Below are 17,546 nucleotides of genomic sequence, written 5' to 3' on the forward strand. Positions count from 1 at the left end.
ATTTACATTTCCAATAATGCATTTAACCTCTATGACTGACTTTTGAGTTTAAGATTTAAGATACAATTTACCCGAGATGTGGGAAATTTTTACAACTTTTATCATTGTAATTATGTTTAAGTATAAATAGAAAATTAATTGGCATCCTGCCATATGCACAACAGTATTCTAGAAAAGACAGTAAGCATGTGCTAGAATTGCTTGGTTTCTGAATGGGCATTCTATCTCTTGAGAAGTATAGCCCCTCACTTCAACAAGGGGAAGGCAAAATAATTCCTATAAATCAGAGTTGTGAAAAATTACTAATAAAAACACTTAAGCCTCATAGTCAGAGGATCATTAATGGAAACATTTCCAGTCTAGAAAGAAAGAAATACAAGTGGTGAGAAGGTTAAAAAGTGGAAGACCCACAGTTACAGAAAATGGGAGACCTCATCTATGCTGGATCTTCCTTGGTGGCTCAGATGGTAAAGAATCTGCCTGCAAGGCAGGAGACCCAGGTTTGATCCCTACAGGAAGAAATGGCAACCCAGTCCAGTATTCTTGTCTGGAGAATCCCATGGACAGAGGAGCCTGGTGGGCTATAGTCCATGGGGTCACAAAGAGTCGGACACGACTAAGCAAGTGACACTTTCACACTTCCATCTACTCTGAGCTTTGCCAATGCCTAGCTAAAGAGCTGTTAGCTATTGGACATGCTTCTTCACTTTTCTGAGCTTTCGCAGCAGAGTAAAATTGGACAATAATCTTTAGAAGCTTGTGTATATCTATAATTCCATGATTTCACAAGATACAAATATACAATTTACACAATTTTACCCAAAATATACAATTTTCACAATATGCAATATACTTCAGTTCAATTCAGTTCAGTTGCTCAGTTGTGTCCGACTCTTTGCAAACCCATGAATCGCAGCACGCCAGGCCTCCCTGTCCATCACAAACTCCTGGAGTTTATTCAAACTCATGCCCATCGAGTCGGTGATGCCATCCAGCCATCTCATCGTCTGTCGTCCCCTACTCCTCCTGCCCCCAATCCCTCCCAGATCAGGGTCTTTTCCAATTAGTCAACTCTTCGCATCAGGTAGCCAAAGTATTGGAGTTTCAGCATCAGCATCAGTCCTTCCAATGAACACCCCATACTTAGCAGCTGTTTTATTCAACCTTTAAGAAATACAACAGGATATCTTCAATATTAAATGTACTGGAAGAAACCAGAGTTAGATTTTCAATATTCTTAAGATATTTTGCAAAAATAAAATCACAGATCTAAAGATAAATTGTCTATTATATGTCAAATTTGGATTTTTGATTTGTAAATTTGGATTTTCCACTATGCCTAGGAATCCAGAATACTTGCATTTAACAATCAAAACAGTGTGTCCCCGGGTCATATGGGAAGCACACAGATCATTGGAAAATATCCATTTCCTTTTCTTTGTTCTTTTCTAAACTCATAATCAAAATATTTACATGAAGCTAATAAATATTTATGGACCTTTATCTGGTCCCAGGACTGTTATTGTACTTTATTTTCCGCTTTATATGGATGTCCACATTTTATTCTCATAATCTTTTGAAAATTAGTACTATTTTTTTCTTTATTATTCTTATTTTACAAAGGAGGAAAGTGAAGCATAAATAGGTTGAAAATCTTGCCTACAGTCATACAGAAAGGAAACAGCAGAATCAGAATTTGAACCAATACAATTAGATTACATATATAGTTCCACTCTTTTAACAATAAGTTTCCCCAGCTAATGATTTTCTTTTTTGTCATTTACTACTTTTTTTACATTCCAAGTAGACTATCTGTTACTCTCTGCCTTGCATATTTTTAATTATGAATGTGTCTGTTCCTGCTACAGTGGTTCCAATAGCAGCCAGGGCTTTTATCTTATATATTTATGAGCCTGGCCTTATAAATCTTATAAATTTGGGGGTTGCCCAAACTTTAAGCATGCCATCTTGTTTACATTTTTGTGTACCTTTTTTATCTTTGTTCAGTGGTTTAATTACCTTGCTGACTTTATAAGATCTCGATTCAGTCATTCCTCCAGTGTACGTTGTGATTGGTGCTTCTCACCTAAGCCTTCTGTGTTTTCTCGTCACAGAAAGTCCGTAAATACAGTGCCTAGACCCCTTGCCAGATATGACTACCTGTCAGTCACTTGTCTACAGAGGCCCTGACAGAAGATGGAAAAGTAGGAAGAAGGCGGAAGCCGTTTTTCCAGCTCCGGCAGTGCCTCTAGCAGCGGAAGCAGAAACAGCAATAGCAGGCAAATACAGTACGTATCCCAGACTCCCGCACAGACTGTTCACCTCCGGGAACAACAGTCTCACTGGCATAGAGATCATGAGCTATGGATAATAAAGTGTTCCCTGTTGCTTCTCCAGCTTCATGGAATAACATTATCCCGATGTTCCTAATTTTCACCTCTTTTTGTTTATCTTTCAAACTTCTAACATCTTAGTAGCCAATTTCTAGTATTAAGTTACTTCTGTTTTCATTTTTCTTATTGGATACTAACTTGATACACCTCCCGAAGTATACTCATTGTTCTGACTAAATTTGAGGAAACCCTGACATTCCTGATTTCATTTAGGGAAAAATATGCCAATCTAAAACCACCTCTTAGATTAGGGTACTCTATAGATGACTAAACTCTGCTACTGTGTGTGTGTATATGTGTGTGTGTGTGTGTGTGTGTGTGTGTGTGTGTGTGTGTATTTGACTGTATTGGGTCTTAGTTGTGGCATGCAGAATCTTTAGTTGCAGCGCATGAACTTTTAGTTGTGGTGTGTGATCTAGTTCCCTGATGAGGGATCAAATCCAGGCCCTCTGCATTGGGAGTATGGGGTCTTGGCCACTGGACCACCAGACAAGTCTTTCTTTTACTATATATTAATTTGTTTTAAAGCTCAAAGTGTTACTTCTTCTTGACATTATACCCAAAATAGAGACTTTGTTATAGTATGTTATTCTGTATAGTAGCCACAGAATGCAACTGGAATTGAGATGAAATTCAGCTATCTATGCATTAGATACATGCATTCATTTATTCACTCATTCAACAAATGTTTATCACAGTCCTATTAGATAACACACACTCTTCAAGACTCTAGGTATAAAGTGATGAGCAAGATAGTCAAATAGTTGTTTTCGTGGATCTGACATTCTGTTTTATTGGAGGCAGATAACAAATTTATAAACAAAATATTTTCTATAAATAATATGTAGTTCATATATATAATATCATAATTATATAGAATGATGCCTTATCAGGATGAACAGAATACAACCTTTATTATGTGAAAATGGCATTTCATTTCTTTGGTCATTCTCCCCAAGACTAATAGCCATAGTCTAATTATGAGAAAAACATCAGATAAACTCAAGTTGAGAGATATTCTACAAAATTCCTGACCAGCACTCCTCAAAACTGCAAGTTTATAAAAAAAAAAAAAAAAAACTAGGAAAGTCACAGTCTAGATGATTCCAACTCTTATCACAGTTACTCCCTCAACATTATAAGGATAAAATTACTACTTAAATATGTTATTAATGTATTCATCATTTTTCATAGATGTTATGTGCTGGACCAAACAAAAATGAATTGAATCCCAATTCTAAGACAATGTTTATCAATCAATCAAATGCTTTCAACATTTAAGTCCCTTGAATAGACACACATTTTCAAGCAGTGAACTCAACATCTGCAATTACTGTTTAATCCCAAAAGAACACTCTTTTATCAATTAAACTCATTACATTAGAATGTTCAGTTTCTTCTAGTACACTATTTTACTCATTATATCCAAGTAATATGTTTGTAGAAATTTACTCAGTCGTGTCCAACTCTTTGCAACACCTCAGACTATAGCCTACCAGGCTCCTCCATCAATGGGATTTTCCAGGCAAGAGTACTGGAGTGGGTTGTGATTTCCTTCTCCAGGGGATCTTCCCAACCCAGGAATCGAATCTAGGTCTCCCCCATTGTAGGCAGATGCTTTTACCATCTGAGCCACTAGGGAAGTACTGTTTGTAGATATAAGAACCATTAAATAACTTTCCTAAAATAAACCTTCTGGAGAAGTTTTACAAACATATTTCTCAGGGGATAACTGAACCTTTATAAAGTATTTTTCACAATTTACCTGGGACAGGTAGCCAGAAAAGGCAACGTAGAGCAAAGTGATATTTGAACTGCAATGAATCTGCCGTGTAAAGAACAGGGGAAATGAATTCCAAGCAGAGAGAAAAACAAGCTCAAAGACACAGGCTTAAGTTTATACTGATTCCCTTTCAAAGTACTCTTCATGACCCAGCAATCCCACTTCTGGGCATACACACTGAGGAAACCAGATCTGAAAGAGACATGTGCACCCCAATGTTCATCACAGCACTGTTTATAATAGCCAGGACATGGAAGCAACCTAGATGCCCATCAGCAGACGAATGGATAAGGAAGCTGTGGTACATATACACCATGGAATATTACTCAGCCATTAAAAAGAATTCATTTGAACCAGTTCTAATGAGATGGATGAAACTGGAGCCCATTATACAGAGTGAAGTAAGCCAGAAAGATAAAGAACATTACAGCATACTGACACATGTATATGGAATTTAGAAAGATGGTAACAACAACCCTATATGCAAAACAGAAAAAGAAACACAGAAGTACAGAACAGACTTTTGAACTCTGTGGGGGAAGGTGAGGGTGGGATGTTTCAAAAGAACAGCATGTATATTATCTATGGTGAAACAGATCACCAGCCCAGGTGGGATGCATGAGACAAGTGCTCCGGCCTGGTGCACTGGGAAGACCCAGAGGAATCGGGTGGAGAGGGAGGTGGGAGGGGGGATCGGGATGGGGAATACGTGTAAATCTATGGCTGATTCATATCAATGTATGACAAAACCCACTGAAAAAATAAATAAATAAATAAAGGGGAAAAAAAATAAAAAGAGAAAAAAAAAAAAGTACTCTTCATAGATTTATTCAGTTATTTATTAATACCAGTATCTCACAATGTCCTAGACATGAATTTATACCTTTGATATGTTTTTGCCTAAACATATTAGAATCATGCTCATGAAGCTGTAAGAAGCAGATTATAGAATCACAGAGCTACAGAGCCCATGGGATCACATAGTCTAGTTTTCTCACTCGGTGAGTCAAGTGAGGACCAGAGTGTATAAGTGACTAGGGTTACATAGTATCTAGCTCTAAGAATCAGATTATTTTACCTTCCCTTAACAAAGTTCAAAATGGATCCACAGGATTCAGTTTTAAAGTTCTCACTTTGAATTATTTAAAAGGCATTAACCTAAAATAAATTTGTGGCAGGTTTTCACAATCAGTTTCATTTCCCAAATGGGTTTATTACCAGTGTGTAACCCCCAGAATTTTGCCATTTAAAAGAGGATTAAAAATGCCAAGTTTTTTTTTTACTGGTAGAAAATCTAAAAAGAAGAAATAAAGGTAACTGAAAGATAGAATTTGGTTAAGAATGAAAGCAGAAATAAGTAGATCACTAAAACATAAAACTTCAATAAAGCTTAAACTAACACATAAATAGAGGCTAAAGTATTTTATGAGTAAACCAGACTTTGTCACATGAACTAACATTTACTGAACAATCAGAGATTATTAAGAAATTTTCTTCTAAAGTATTGGAAAAGAAATGGGGGCACTCCATTGCTATGCCTGAAGCAAGGGAATAGTCTCAAACTATCTATCACAAACAATTAGTATCAAAGAGGAAACACTTTGTAGGAATTACAGTAACACTGGAGGAGCCTCTGATCCCAGCGTACTTCCTACCATTGTCATGATTTACTGGTCAACTCCCCAATAAACCAAAGCTGCTCAAAATGTTAGGATGAGACACACAACTTTTTTAACATAGTTACTGCACAATTGTTTTCTCAGGCACATTTTTCATATGGATTACATTCTCACTGATTTTTTCCCCTAATAGAGACTCACTTGAAAAGCTAAAAAGAGAAAGACATTCCTTTAGTGCACATTTTAAATTATGTTTACTAGGGTGATGCACACAATTTATGTTTAACTCTTTTATAGCACTGGACCACAGAGGGAGAGTAATTTGATTCAGAATAACATGAGTAAGTAACTAAGGTTCATAGATAAGCACTGTTTGATAAAATCCTAAAGAAAAAAAAAACTAATCAATGTTTATAAGTAATTATTGGAGGAATGTGTTTTTGACTCCTATCTCCCTACTTCCTCTTCTCCTTAAATCTTCCCTGACTCCTGTTTGACTTTCATTTTCATTAACATATCATATTTGCTATTGAAAATAAATTAAAAACCTAGTCTCTTCTGACCCAAAACTAATATACTTGCTGTCACTTTTCTTTAGCCTTACTGTAAACTTCATTTTAATGAATCTTGGTTTCCAGCCAAACATCCTTGACACTGCTCTTCAGATACCTTATTCATCAACTTTTGCAGTATGGTTATCAACTGCACCTCTACCCCACACCCCTACACATGCACAATGAGGCTCCATGCTAAATTTTCTACTCTTTTAGGTTCCATATCTGCACAATGAAAAATTTAGGAATAATTGATAGAAATATCCATGTAATTTAGCCAAGATTGGGCTTCCCTTGTGGCTCAGCTGGTAAAGAATCTGACTGCAATGCGGGAGACCTGGGTTCAATCCCTGGGTTGGGAAGATCCTCTGGAGAAGGGAAAGGCTACCCATTCCAGTATTCTGGCCTAGAGAATTCCATGGACTGTATAGTCCATGGGCTCACAAAGAGGAGTCAGACATGACTGAGTGACTTTCATTTTCCTTTCATATAATTTTGTGGAAAAACTTTGTCCCTATTGATCTAATAAACCAAGTAAATGTTCTATTCTGTACTCACATGGTTTTGGAAAAGGCAGACTAATGCAAATCTTACAAAGTATTCATCTTTTCTCAGAGAGTTTACTAGAAAATTTTTTTTTAATTTATTTTTTTTATTAGTTGGAGGCCAATCACTTCACAACATTTCAGTGGGTTTTGTCATACATTATCAAGAGAATTTATAGCCATCCTCAACAAGAGTTTTCCATTTCCATTCCATTTGGAAATTTCCATTTCCAAATCCATATTGGATTTATCCAATAAAAGAAATAAATCTGGTAATTATGCTAATCCTATAACTTTCATCAAGACCTAGCTTTTGTTGTGAAAATAAGATTATTCTTAAAGGAAGAAAGAGAAGAATAAACAAAGGGGAAAGAAGGGAAGGGGAATGGGAGAGGGAAGGAGGGGAGGAGGAAGATAACTATGAGAGTCTTTGCCAAATAAGAAGGAGCATCTTATGGAAAAGGTTCCCATAGATATTTGTAGAGTAGTAAGTCTTCAAAAAATTACAGACTTAGATATACATGATATGTTTCCTGTTTGGAGGTTGAAATATTATGTGAATAACTTTTCAGATGTATTTGGCTAAATGGTAGGATTAATTTACTCATTTTAGGTATTTTTCTTTAAGGTATTGTTGTATAGTTGATTTGACATAATCAGAATCAATTAGAATCTGCAGGTGGTCACTATTTTGGTTCTTCATACTTGCTGTTTTAAAATGTACTATTTAATTTAGCAGGTAGTTTTGTTCACAAAAATTCTTTAGACAATTTCTATCCAAGTCACTTACATCCCCTCAATTTATGATTAATTTCTACTTAAAGAAACTTAGCAGTCCTAAATATTAAATTTGGCTTAGTAAAATAAAGAAATCAATAAAATAAAGTAAACAAATTTGGCTCCACTTCATGAATTCTGACTTCTGAGATTTTATAAACTTAGTCTCATAAATTGGGAAACATGAACAAAAAACTATGTATCATGGTGAATTTATGAAACTGCATGTGAATTAGAAACATAGACCCCAAAATAATATTGTGAACAAAATCCAAATGCTATACTCTTGTTTTCCTATAGCAAAATGGAATGCCTGATCTGTTTTGAGGTTCACTAGAAAATTAATAAGGCACCAGCTTATGTGCTTGTACAGACAAATCAAATCTAACCTCTTATTTGTTGTTTTGAATCTCAGTTTTCAAATTATTATATATCTATGTCTTTAAAATGAGATTGAAATGTCTTTAAATGTCTTTAAATCTCATTTTGAAATGTCTTTAAAATGTCATATTAAAGAGATTTGCTTTTTAAATTATTTTAAAATGATTGTAAATTTATAGAAATATTGCAGTAGCCCAAAGAATTCCCATTTACAATCACACAATCCCCCAATCATCAACATATAAAATACTTGATTTTCTCTCTCCCTGCCCATCTTTTATATGCTTATTATAATATAAAATGGTATACAGTTATATATTATTATTTGCATAGATTATACCTATACCATTTTTATAAACCACTGAGGCATAAGTTGCAGACTTGATGCTTTATTACTGCTAAATATTTCAGTATGAGAATGGACAGAAGATTTGAATAGACACTTTTCTAAAGAGGCACAGATGGCCAATAAGTTCATGAAAAGATATTCAACATTGCTAATCATCAGAGTAGTCTAAGAAAAGAGAACCCTTGCCCACTGTTGGTGAGAATGTAAATTGGTGCAGTCACTACAGAAAGCAGCAGAGGTTTCTTAAAAATAGAAATCCAGCAATATAATCCAGCAATTCATTTCTGTATTCTCAAAGAATACAAAAACACTAAAACAAAAAATTTCTGCACCCCCATGTTGCGAAGAACTGACTCATTGAAAAGACCCTGATGCTGGGAAAGATTGAGGGCAGGAGGAGAAGGGGACGACAGAGAATGAGATGGTTGGATGGCACCACCAACTTGATGGACATGAGTTTGAGCAAGCTCTGGAGTTGGTGATGGACAGGGAAGCCTAGAGTGAAGCAGTCCATGGACTCATAAAGAGTCGGACATGACTAAGCGACTGAACTGAACTGAACTGATGTTCACTGCAGCATTATTGACAATAGTCAAGACTTGGAAGCAACCTAAATGCCCAACAACAGATGTGTAAAAGTCGCTCAGTCATGTCCGACTCTTTGCAACCACATGGACTATACAGTCCATGGAATTCTCCAGGCCAGAATACTGGAGTGGGTAGCCTTTCCCTTCTCCAAGGGATCTTCCAAACCTAGGGATCAAACACAGATTTCCCACATTGCAGGCGGTTTCCTTACCAGCTGAACCACAGGGGAAGTCAGGGGATCTTCCAGATCCAGGGATCAAACACAGGTCTCCTGCATTGTAGGCGGATCTTTTACCCACCAATCCATCAGGGAAGCCCTCCAACAACAGATGAATGGATAAAAAAAAAGATTTAATTTACATATATAAATGTAATTTTTATATAAAGATGTTTCCAAAAAAATCTACTCCTGCTTCATTGTTTAAAGTCTTTGATGGTATGGATCACAAAAAACTGTGGAAAAAAGAGAGGGGAATACCAGATCACCTTACCTGCCTCCTCAGAAACCTGTATGCAGGTCAAGAAACAACAGTTAGAAAAGGACATGGAACAATGGACTGGTTCCAAATTGGGAAAGGAGTACATCAAGGCAGTACATTGTCACCCTGCTTATTTAACTACTATGCAGAGTACATCATGCGAAATGCCAGGCTGGATGACGTACAAGCTGAAACCAAGATTGCAATATATATATATATTGTTGTTGCCCAGTCACTCAGTCGTGTCCTACTCTGCCACCCCATGGATTGCAGCACAGCAGGTATCCCTGTCTTTCAACATCTGCCAGAGCTTGCTCAAACTCATGTCTCTTGAGTAAGTGATGCCATCCAACAATCTCATCCTCTATCATCCCCTTCTCTTCCTGCCTTCAATCTTTTCCAGCATCAGAGTCTTTTCTAATGAGTCAGCTCTTGACATCAGGTGGCCAAAGTATTGGAACTTCAGCTTCAGCAAAAGTCCTTCTAATGAATATTCAGGACTGATTGCCTTTAGGATTGACTGGTTTGATCTTGCTGTCCAAGGGACTCTCAAGAGTCTTCTCCAACACTACAGTTCAAAAGCATCAATTCTTTGGCACTCAGCCTTCTTGATGGTCCAGCTCTCACATCCATACATGATTAGTGGAAAAACCAAAGCTTTGATTAGATGGATCTTTCAGCAAAGTAATGTCTCTGCTTTTTAATATTCTGTCTATGTTTGCTGTAGTTTTTCTTTCAAGGAGGAAGTGTCTTTTAATTTCATGGCTGCAGTCACCATCTGCAGTGATGTTGGAGCCCAAGAATATAAAGTCTGTCACTGTTTCCATTGTTTCTCCATCTATTTGCCATGAAATGATGGGACTGGATGCCATGGTCTTTGTTTTTTGAATGTTGAGCTTTAAGCCAACTTTTTTCACTCTCTTCTTTCACCTTCATCACTAGGCTCTTTAGTTCCTCTTCACTTTCTGCCATAAGTGTGGTGTCATTTGCATATCTGAGGTTTTTGACATTTCTCCCAGCAATCTTGATTCCAGCCCGGCATTTCTGATGATGTCTTATGCACATAAGTTAAATAAGCAGGGTGACAATATACAGCCTTGATGTATTCCTTTCCCAATTTGGAACCAGTCTGTTGTGCCATCTAAGGTTCTAACTGTTGCTTCTTGACCTGCATACAGGTTTCTGAGGAGGCAGGTAAGGTGATCTGGTATTCCCATCTCTTTTAGAATTTTCTGCAGCTTTTTGTGATCCACACAGTCAAATATTTTAGTGTGGTCAATGAAGCAGAAGTGGATAGTTTTCTGGAATTCTCTTGCTTTTTCTATGAGCCAGCAGATTTTGGCAATTTGATCTCTGTTTTCTCTGCCTTTTCTAAATCCAGCTTGAACATCTGGAAGTTCTCGGTTCACGAATTCTTGAAGCCTACCTTGGAGAATTTTGAGCATTACTTTGCTAGCATGTGGAGTGGAACTGTATATAATGGAATATTACTCGGCCATGAAAAGAATGAAATTTTGCCATTCACAACAACATTGATGGACCTGGAGGGTACTGTTCTTAGGGAAGTAAGTAAGATAGAAAAAGACAAATACTATAGGCAGACCACTTATATGTAGAATCTAAAAAATATAAAAAATAAGCAAAAAAAAAAAAAAAAAAAACCGCTGAGTTCCTAGATACTGAGAAAACATTGGTTGTTGCCATAGGTGGGGATTGAGGAATAAGTAAAAGGTGTGAAGGAATTTGAAAGGTACACACTTTCAGTTATAAAGTAAGTCATGGGGATGTAATATAGAGCAGGGTGAATATAGTTAACAATACTATATTGTATATTTGAACATTTCTAAAAGAGTAAATCTTAAAAGCTCTCATCACAGAAAGAAAAAGTGCTCTTTTTTTAGCTGTGTGTGATGGCCAGTGATAATTAGACTTGTTGTGATGATCATTTTGTAATATATACAAATATAAAATTATGTTATTATACCACTGAAACAAATCTAGTGTCATATATAAATCATATCTCAATTTTTTAAAAATAAAGAGTTCAGTATGTATTTCTTAAAATACCAGGATACTTTCTTATATAACTAGAGTACATCAAAATCAGAAAACCAAGATTGATATAATACCAACATTAATCCACAAGTTTAGTCAAATTTTGGCAATAGTTCCAATAATACTCTCCATAATGAAAAAAGGGAAGTGGGATTCTAAATACCTATACTTCATGGGCTTCCCAGGTCGCGCTAGTGGTAAAGAACCTGCCTGCCAGTGCGGGAGATGTGAAAGACCCAGGTTCGATCCCTGGGTAGGGAAGATCCTCTGGAGGAGGGCATGGCTACCCACTCCAGTACTTTTGCCTGGAGAAGCCCATGGACAGAGGAACCTGGTGGGGTACAGCCCATGTGGTTGCAAAGTCGGACACGACTGAAGAGACAGTACACACACACACACACACAGTTCATGACCCAGTACAGAATGATATGTGCACTTAGTTGTCATGTCTAATTACTCTCCTTCAATCTGTATGTTTTTCTGTATTCCTTGTATCTTTTGACCTTAAAGTTTTTTAAGTGTATAGTTCAGTTGTTTTGTAGAACTTTGGGTTTGTTGTCTATTTACTTTTATTGCCTATTTATCTCACAAGTGGCATTGTGATCCTCTATCAATATTAACCTTTCTCTTAGAAGAGGCCCCCCGGAAAAAGAGGCTCACTGGTAACCCAGAGGAATGACCAAAGAATTTAAAGAAGAGTTTAAATTTATTTTTATTCCAGATTCTTCATTCCAGAATGACCTTGAATCCTCCAAACCACTGGACATCCCCTCCATGCCCCACCAATTTTAGTGTTGTAGCAGTCCCTTGTATCTTTATTAGGCTACATCCCACTCTCTTGCATGCAAGTGTCTTACAAAAGTCCTTGTTGTGTACAGGGGGAAAAAAAAGATAATCATCATTATATACATATAATGAGCCAAAATGATGTCTTCCAGAAAGCCAGTCTATAGCTGACAGAGGATAGAGAAATTTAAAATAGTCCTGGGGCAAGACTATAAATTTATTTAAAAATTTTTCCAGCTTTGTTGAGGTATAGCTGACAAATAAAATTTGTACATATTTAAGATGTACAACATGATTGATTGACTTATGTATACATTGTAAAAATGACTACCACAATCAAGTTAATTCACACATCTATTTTCCCCCCTTCATTGTGGTAAGAACACTTATGATCTACTCTCAGCAAATTTCAATTATAAAATATTGTATTATTAACCATAGTTACCTTACTATTAGATACACAGAACTTACTCATCTTACAACTGAAAGTTTGTACCCTTTTGGTAAACATCTTCCCATTTTCCCCACTACCCAGTCCCTAGTAACCACTATTATACTCTCTAGTTCTATAAGTTTGACTTATTTAGATTCCATATATACCACATTTTACTTATGGACTCATACAACAAAGGACATCCATATTTTGACTATTATAAATAATGCTGCAATGAATATGGGAGAACAAATATCTCTTTGAGATACTGATTTCATTTTCTTTGGAATATTACCAGTATTGATATTGCTAAATCATTTGGTAGTTCTTCTTCTTTTTTTGAGGAAGTTCTGTACAGTTTTCCAACTTGGCTATACCAATTTCATTCTCATCAATAATGTAAAATTGTTCCTTTTTTCCCCCAATATTCTCAGCAATACTTGTAATATCTTTTTGAGAAAAGCCATTCTAACGAGTTTGAGGTGATATCTAATTATGGTTTGATTTACATTTTCTGTTGTTGACCACATTTTCATATGTAACTGTTGGCCATTCATTTTCCTCTTCTTTGGAAAAATGTCTACTTGGTTCTTCTGTCCATTTTTTAATTTGATTATTTGCTTTTTTTGCTATTAGTTGTATAAGTTCCTTACATATTTTGAATATTAATCCCTTATGAGATATATGGTTGGTAGATATTTTCTCTCATTTCATAGGCTGTGTTTTCATTTTCTTGATTGTTTCTTTTGCTGTGCAGAAGCTTTTAGTTTATGGAAGTTCTACTTGTTTATTTTTGCTTTTTTTGCTTTTACTTTTTGTGTCATATCCAAAAATCATTGCCTAGATGAATGTCAAGGGGTTTTATCTCTATGTTTTCATATAAATGCTCACAGATTCAAGTCTTACATTTAAGTTTTTAATCAATTTTGAGTTTATTTTTGTATATGGTATAAATGTCCAATGTCCTTCTTTTGCATGTGGATATTCACTTTTCCCAGCACCATTTATTGAATGCCCTGTTGTGCATTGTTGGCATCCTTGTCATAGATTAATTGACCACATATGTGTGTTTATTTCTAGGCTCTCTCTTCCATTCCTCTATGTGTCTACTTTATACTGGGACCATATTGTTCTTATTGTTATAGCTTTGTAATAAAGTTTGAAATCAGGAAGTGTGATGCCTCTTGCTTTGTTCTTTCTAAAGATTGTTTTGGCTATTGGGTTTTTGTAGTTCCACATGAATTTTGGGATTTTTTTTTTTTATTTCTGTGACAAATGTCATTGGAATTTTAAGGATTACATTGAAACTATAGAATGCTTTGTGTAGTATGAACATTTTCACAATATTAATTTGTTCAATCCAAAGACACAAGGCATCTTTCCATTTATTTGTCTTTGTCAATTTCTTTCATCAGTGTCTTAGTTTTCAAGGATAAATGTATTCTTCCTCCCATGCACTGATTTCCACCAATCACTCCCTGCCTCAACAGGCTACTCATTCCATAGTTGTTATTTATACTTCCTCTGAGTGCTTCCCTGGTGGCTCAGATGGTAAAGAATCTGCCTGCAATGCAGGAGACCTAGGTTTGATCCCTGAATCAGGAAGATGCCCTGGAGAAGGGAAAGGCTACCCACTCTAGTATTCTTGCCTGGAGAATTCCATGGACAGGGAAGCCTGGGGGCCTATGGTCCATGAGGTCACAAAGAATTACCACTGAGCAACTAACACTCACTCATACTTCCTCTGAACCTTTTCAGTACTGAGATATTATATTTGTAGTTCATTTCATACACTGTTACCCCTATTTTCTGTTCAAAGTCAATGAAACCTAACAATGTTAGCACTATATCATGCCTGATGTATAAGTATTCCATTTACTACCAGTATGAGGTCCTCCTTGCCAACTGACCAACTAGTGATCCAGCTACAGAATTCCCATTTAGTATATGTCTCCAACACTACTCTTGATACCATCTACCAAAGTTCAAGTTCCTAGAAAACAGACTGAGAAAAATTTATGTGAACATGTTATATTGGGGAGTGCTCTCAAGAATCACATCTGTAAGATATGAGGAAAGGAGAATTGGGTAAGAGAGAAATTGAACTGCAATGCAGTTGCAACAGAGATGTTGGGTAAACCCAAGGGAAGCTCTGAAGTTAGGGTGGCCCTTCAGGAAAGTCTCAAATGGAAATAAGATTGCCAGGTCTTCATAGCCTCTTAGTATGAACTGCCTCTGGGGACGCAGCCATCTTCAACCCAGGGTGATTGCCTGGGAGCAATACAGCTATTACCCATGAGCAATAAATACTTCTAGAAGCTGGAAGAATGAGTGTCTCAATGAATGAGAGAATCTGGTGGCATACTACACATAACACTACAGCTCATTCATTTTGTTAAATGCTCCATTTTGTGAAAACATTATAATTTTTAAAATTAATTTTGTCAGTGCACATTTGGTTTGCTTCCAGTGCTTTCCATTTTCAAATTGTGCTGCTAAAATATTCTTGTACATGTCCTACAGTGCACTTGTACAAAGGTTTTTCTAGGAATAAGTACAAAAGATATTTTTACAATGGAGCTCAATTGCTCTGAAAATAGTTGAACAAATTTTGACTCCCAATAGCAATTTTGATCCACCAACAATCTGCCAACATTTGATATTGTCAGACATTTAAAACTTTCCTCATCTAAAGAACATAAAAATATATATCCTTACATCTATTTTATTTTTTCCTTGTACATCAATATTAGGTATAAATGAGTTAAATTAGAATCAAGGCACTCCTAATAAAAGATAACTTATAGAAAATGATAAGAATATCTTCAAAAAACATCAGATTTAAATGAACATGTGTTCCAGCTAGCTGAGTTACAACCAGCTGGATAGTTCTGAGAACCTAGGTGAAGGGGTATTTACTCTCAAATTCTTTAAAATATGAGCTCTTCAATAATTTCTTATTCCAAATAATTTGTGTTTTCTTTAGAATTACGTCAGTGTGAGTTTCCATAAGCCTGTTTCATCCTTTTTTAAATTATATCAGTTCTTTATTTTTTAGAAAAACTTTTATTTCCCATAGAATCTTAAAGAGTTCATCATATTTTTTTCACTAAATAGGGTCCCTCTTCTGTGTGTAGAGGAATGAAACTCCCTCACGCCTTCTTTCACCTGAACAAGGTGCAAGAGAGTGGACCAAGCAAATAATTTAAACATCTCATATTATGTATCCAATAAAAGCAGCTTTATTTGGTATACACACATAGCGACCACTAATTGGCCATAATAATCACATACTCTTACTAAAACTATTGCTAACAACTAAGGCCATGTGTATGACACATTCAGCTCAACACATTACTCACTTAAAACCCACCTCCTAACAACTATATCCTCAACCACATGATCTGCAGTTACACACCGTGTTTCCATCTTACACAGCCCATCTGGAATCTGCATGAATATTGCTGCCTACCCTCCCCCACATTTCTGCCTATTCTTTCTCAACTGGCTCTTCGACCTTGAGCAATTCTATAAATGTATTTCCTCTTCTTTCTCAAATAGAACATTTTCAATCCAATTTTCTAATTTAACTCTTTGTTAAACTTTGAGTTTGCAGTTCCTTTTTCCTTGCCCTTTCAGCGTCAACATTTTCTTTTGTTCCTTTACCTTCTCTCTCCTTCAATTTTCAAGTGACCATAAATATTTTCCTCTTCCAATGCATTTGTCTTCCCTGTTTTTACATGTTCTATGTAAAGTTCTATGGGTACTAATTTAAATATAATTATGACAACCCTTATTTAGTAAAGATCCAACATTTTATTCATCTTTTCTTACATTCTACCTACCATAAACATTTCTGGACACAAAATTCCAATCCTCAAATCAATTTCAGTTTTGGAGGGCATCTTTTTACAATGCAAAAGATGTAGAGTCCTATGAAATGTAACATTTGAATCTTTCCTTCCCCAAACATAATTATACGTCTCTATTCAAAAATTAAATTTGTTGTTACCTTTTTAACTGGGTATTTTAATGTACTGTTTTAGACAGATAGAAAGCATTTACTTTTATGTTTCGATAAAAGAATATTAATTCTCAAGGGAATTTCTTCCTTATACTGTTCATTTTAAGATTTAATACAATAAAGTTATTTACTTTTGCCTCTGAAAAGATTTTTAGTATTCAATAAACATATAGGGTTTTTATATGTAGCAAATAAAAATACAGCACACACAGTTAAATCTCAATTTTAGATAAACAGCATGTAAGTTTTTAGTATAAGTATGTCCCATGTAATACTTAGAACATAGTTATACTAAGGAATATTCATCATTTATCTGAAATTCAAATTTAACTAAGCATCCTATAACATATTTGGCAACCATAAATCACATTTTAAAAACATAACTTTGTTTCTATATTTTATTACTCTAACAAATAAAGGACAACCTCTACCTAATTAATCATCACCAACAATTTTACATTTAAATTCCTCCCAGATTATACAGATCATGTAACAAATTAATGTCATGGACCAGGAGCAGGTTGGAAAAGAATTTCCAGACATGAGGCAAAATGAAAGGAGAATAAAGTTTATTAGAGTGGGAGACGCCGTTAAAACAGCAGGCCAGCTCAAGGGAGAACAGAGTTGAACAGGAGTCCTTAGTCCACTTTTATACCCAAGGTATAAGGAGTGGGATAGGGTCTTGCAGGTCATTTGCTGATTGGATGAGGCACGAGGCAGGTGTACTGGGGGGAGGGAACAGGGAGGTAAATACCTTCTCCCTATGGGGTAGGAGGGGAG

The sequence above is a fragment of the Dama dama genome, chromosome 33 (genome assembly GCF_033118175.1).
Source record: "Dama dama isolate Ldn47 chromosome 33, ASM3311817v1, whole genome shotgun sequence".
Classification (NCBI taxonomy): domain Eukaryota; kingdom Metazoa; phylum Chordata; class Mammalia; order Artiodactyla; family Cervidae; genus Dama; species Dama dama.